The sequence below is a fragment of the Elephas maximus genome, chromosome Y (assembly GCF_024166365.1).
Source record: "Elephas maximus indicus isolate mEleMax1 chromosome Y, mEleMax1 primary haplotype, whole genome shotgun sequence".
Lineage (NCBI taxonomy): Eukaryota > Metazoa > Chordata > Mammalia > Proboscidea > Elephantidae > Elephas > Elephas maximus.
In genome coordinates this window covers 15,318,306-15,322,975 of record NC_064847.1, presented here as the reverse complement: position 1 = coordinate 15,322,975, position 4,670 = coordinate 15,318,306, and positions in this window count along the sequence as shown.

Sequence of the window (4,670 nt, the reverse complement as noted above, 5' to 3'; positions counted from 1 at the left end):
CTATCTGGGAGAAAGAAAGGAAAAAAAGAAGAGACAAGAATAAAGCCCCCCATCAAAAAAAAAAAAAAAAAAAATGGCAGTGTAGCAGGAGCCAGATGGTGAAGGCAGGGAAGACTCAGTGTGGCAGTGGGCTGGTTGCTCTCTACCCATAAAACTGTGGCATGGACCACTGGGAAGGGAGGTGGTATAAGGGACTAGGTGGAGGGGAGAAAGAAAAGGAAGCAGGGGTGGGGGGGCGAGGAATTTTATGGAGAGAGCCTACAGTTGTGGATGGGGGGGACCCAGGATAACAGCATGTCAATGTTTCTCTAGCCAAGGCAGCATGTGTGGCCTGGTATAAAAGGATGGAAGTGGTGTACAGGACTAGGTGGGCAGGAGAAAGAAAAGAAAGGGAGAAAAATACAATTTAAAAATGGGGTCATGGGAGTCAGTGTGTGGGCACAGAGTGGACCTGTGGTAGCTATAGGCCAGTGGCTCTCTATCCATGATGGTGCATCTTGGCCTGGTGGGAACGGGTTGAGGTGTTGTATGGGGTTTGGTGGGAGGGAGAAAAGGAGGAAGAGAGAGGGAAAAATGGCATGGTGGCAGCCAGCAAGTAAGGACAGCGTGGACCCAGGGGGCACTGAGCCACTGGCTCTCTACCTGCAGTGGTGCAGCTTGGCCCAGTGGGAAGGGGTAGAGGTGGCATATGGGGCTAGGTGGAAGGAAGACAGAAAAGGAAGGAAACAACAACAACAACAAAAAAATGGCTTGCAAAAGCCATTGGGTGGAGATGGGGGAAGCCAGGGTGGCAGTGGGCCAGTTGTTCTCTACCTGCGGCAGTGAGGCATGGCCTAGTGGAAAGGGTGATGTATGGGGCTAGGTTGGAAGCATAAAGAAAAGGAAGAAAGGGGGGAAAATAGTGTGTCAGGAGCCAGTGGGTGGGGACAGGACAGACCTGGGGTGGTTGTGCCCAGGGCATTCCTAACCAAGGAGGCATGGCATGGCCCAGTATGAAGGGTTAGAGGTGGGGTACCAGGCTAGGTGGAAGAGAGAATGTAAGGGAAGATAGGGAAAAATAAATGTCATGGCAAGAGCCGGTAGGTGGGAGCAAGGTGGACCTATGGCAGTGACATGTCAGTGGCTTTTCAGCTAGGGCAGCAGAGCATGGACATGTGGGAAGGGGTAGAGGTGGGATACCAGGCTAGGTGGGAAGTAGAAAGAAAAGGAAAAAAGGGGGGGAAATGGCACAGCAGAAGCCAATGGGTGAGGGCAAGTGTGGTGGCCCTTTAGCTAAGGAGGCACTGAGTGGCCTGTTATTGGGTAGTCATTTAGTTCTTCTGGCCTCAGGCTCATGGAGTCTCTGATTTACGTGGCCCTTTGTCTCTTCGGCAAATATTTTCCTTGTGTCTTTGGTGTTATTCATCCTCCTTTTCTCCAGGTGGGCTGGGACCAACTGATGCATCTTAGATGGTCGATCACTAGCTTTAAGACTCTAGACGCCACTCACCAAAGTGGGATGCAGAACATTTTCTTAATAAACTTTGTTATGCCAATTGACCTAGATGTCCCCTGAAACCATGGTCCCCATGCCCCGTCCCTGCTACTCTGTCCCTTGAAGTGTTTGGTCATGTTCAGGAAACTCATTAGTTTTTGGTTTAGTCCAGTTGTGCTGACTTCCACTGTATCGTGTGTTGTCCCTCCCTTTATCTAAGGTACGCTTTTCTACTGTCTAGCTAGCGAGTATTCCTCTCCTGTCTCCCCATCTTCCTAACCATCAAAGAACATTTTCTTCTGTGTTTAAGCCTTTTCTTGAGGTCTTATATTAGTGGTCTTAGACAATATTTGTCCTTTGGGGACTGATTGATTTCACTCAGCATAATGCTTTCCAGGTTCATCCACATTATGAAATATTTCACGAATTCATCATTATTTAACATTGCATAGTATTCCATTGTATGAATATACCATAATTTGTTTATCCATTTGCCCATTGATGGGCGTGCAGGTTGTTTCCATTTTTTTTGCTATTGTGAACAATGCTGCAATGAACATGGGTGTGCATATATCTATTCGTGTGGTGGCTCTTATATAGTCCAAGGAGTGGGATTGCTGCATTGTATGGTATTGCTATTTCTAGCTTTTTAAGGAAATGCCAAATCGATTTCCAAAGTGGTTGTACCATTTTACATTCCCACCAGCACTGTATAAGTGTTCCAGTCTATCCACAACTGCTCCAGCATTTATTATTTTGTCTTTTTTGGATTTATGCCAGCCTCGTTGGGGTGGGAGGGTTTCTCAATTTGGTTTTTATTTGCACTTTTCTAATGGCTAATGATCGTGTTTCCTCATGTTATCTGTTAGCTGCCTGAATGTCTTTGGTGAAGTGCCAGTTCATAACCTTTGTCATTTTTTTAATTGGGTTATTTGTCTTTTTGTTGTTCAAGTTTTACAGCATCTTGTAGATTTTAGAGATTAGATCCTGATTTGATATGTCGTAGCCCATATGTTTTTTCCAGTGTGTAGGTTGTGTTTTTACTCTTGGTGAGGTCATTTCATGAGTGTAAGTATTTGATTTTTAGGAGCTTCCAGTTATCCAGTTTCTCTTGAGGCATTTGTGCATTGTTAATAATGTTTTGTATTCTGTTTATGCCATGTATCAGGGTTCCTAGTGTTGTCTCTATTTTTTTCTTCCATAATCTTTACCATTTTGGATTTTACATTTTGAGTTAGTTTTTATGTGTGATGTGAGGTTTGGGTCTTGTTTCATTTTTTGGAGATGGATATCCAGTTATGCCAGTACCATTTGTTAAAGAGACTGTCTTTTCCCCGTTTAATGGACTTTGGATCTCTGTCATATATCAGCTGCTCATAGGTAGATGAATTTATATCTGGATTCTCAGTTCTATTCCATTAGTCAATGTGTCTGTTGCTGTATCAGTACCAGGGTGTTAGACTACTATGGCACTATTATAGGTTCTAAAATCAGGTAGTGTGAGTCCACCCAATTTTTTCTTCTTCTTCAGTAATGTTTTACTTATCCGTGATGTCTACCATTCCCATTTGAAGTTGTTGATTTGTTTCTCCACCTCATTAAAAAACAATATTGGAATCTGGATTGGGATTGCATGGTATCTATAGATCACTTTGGGTAGAATTGACTTTTTCACAATGTTGAGCCTTCCTATCCTTGAGCAAGGTATGTTTTTCCACTTATGTAGGTCTCTTTTGGTTTTTTTCAGTAGTGTCTTGTAGTTTTCTTTGTGTAGGTCTTTTATGTCTGTGGTTAGATTATTCCTAAGTATTTTATCTTCTTGTGGGCTATTGTAAATGGTATTGATTTGTTGATTCCCTCTTCAAAATTCTCTTTGTTGGTGTAGAGAAATCCAACTGATTTTTGTAGTTTATGTTGTATTCTGATACTTTGCTGAAAACTTCCTTTAGTTCCAGTAGTTTTCTTGTTGATTCTTTGGGGTTTTTTGTATGTAAGATCATATTATCTGCAAACAGAGATACTTTTCTTCTTCCTTACCAATTTGGATGCCCTTTATTTCTTTCTCTAGCCTAATTGCTCTGGCTAGGACCTCTAGCACAATGTTGAGTAAGAGTGGTGATAAAAGCCATCCTTGTCTGGCTCTCATTCTCAAGGAGAATGCTTTCAGACTCTTTCCATTTAGGATGATGTTGGCTGTTGGCTTTGTTTAAATGCCCTTTATTATGCTGAGGAATCTCCCTTCTATTCCTATTTTGCTGAGAGTTTTTATCATAAATGGGCGTTGAACTTTGTCAAATGCCTTTTCTACATCAATGGATAAGATCATTTTTTTTTTTTTATGTGATGGATTACATTGATTATTTTTCTGAAGTTGAACCATACCTACATACGTGGTACGAATCCCACTTGGTGAATTATATTTTTGGTACATTATTGAATTCTATCTGCTAGAATTTTGTAGAGGAGTTTTCTATGTTCATGAGGGATATTGTTCTGTAATTTTTTTTTCCCCCTGTGGTATCTTTACCTGGTTTTGGTATCAGGGTTATGCTGGCTTCATAGAATGAGTTTGGGAGTATTCCATCCTTTTATATGCTCTGAAATACCTTTATTAGTAGTGGTGTTAACTCTTCTCTGAAGGTTTGGTAGAATTCTCCAGTGAAGCCATCCGGGCCAGGGCTTTTCTTTGTAGGATTTTTTTTTTTTTTTTTAGTTTTCCAATCTCTTTTTTTGTTGCAGGTTTATTTGGGTTTTCAACCTCTCTTTGTGATAGTTTAGGTAGGTAGTGTGTTTCTAGAAATTTGTCCCTTTCCTCTAGTTTTCAAATTTTTTAGGGTACAATTTTTCATAATTATCTGATAGATTCTTTTAATTTCAGTTGGGCCTTTTGTGATGTCTCCCATCTTGTTTCTTATTTGGGTTATTTGCTTCCTCTCCTGTTTTTCTTTTGTCAGTTTGGCTTATCAGTTTGGCTGATTTTTTCAGAGAACCAGCTTTTGGTCTTGTTAACTCTTTTGATTGTTTTTCTATTCTCTATTTCATTTAATTCTGCTCTAACTTTTACTATTTGTTTTCTTCTGGTGCCCCAGGAGTTCTTTTGCTGCTTTTGTTCTATTTGTTCAAGTTGTGGTGTTAATGTTTTGATTTTAGCCCTTTCTTCTTTTTGAATGTGTACATTTATTGCTATTAATAACGT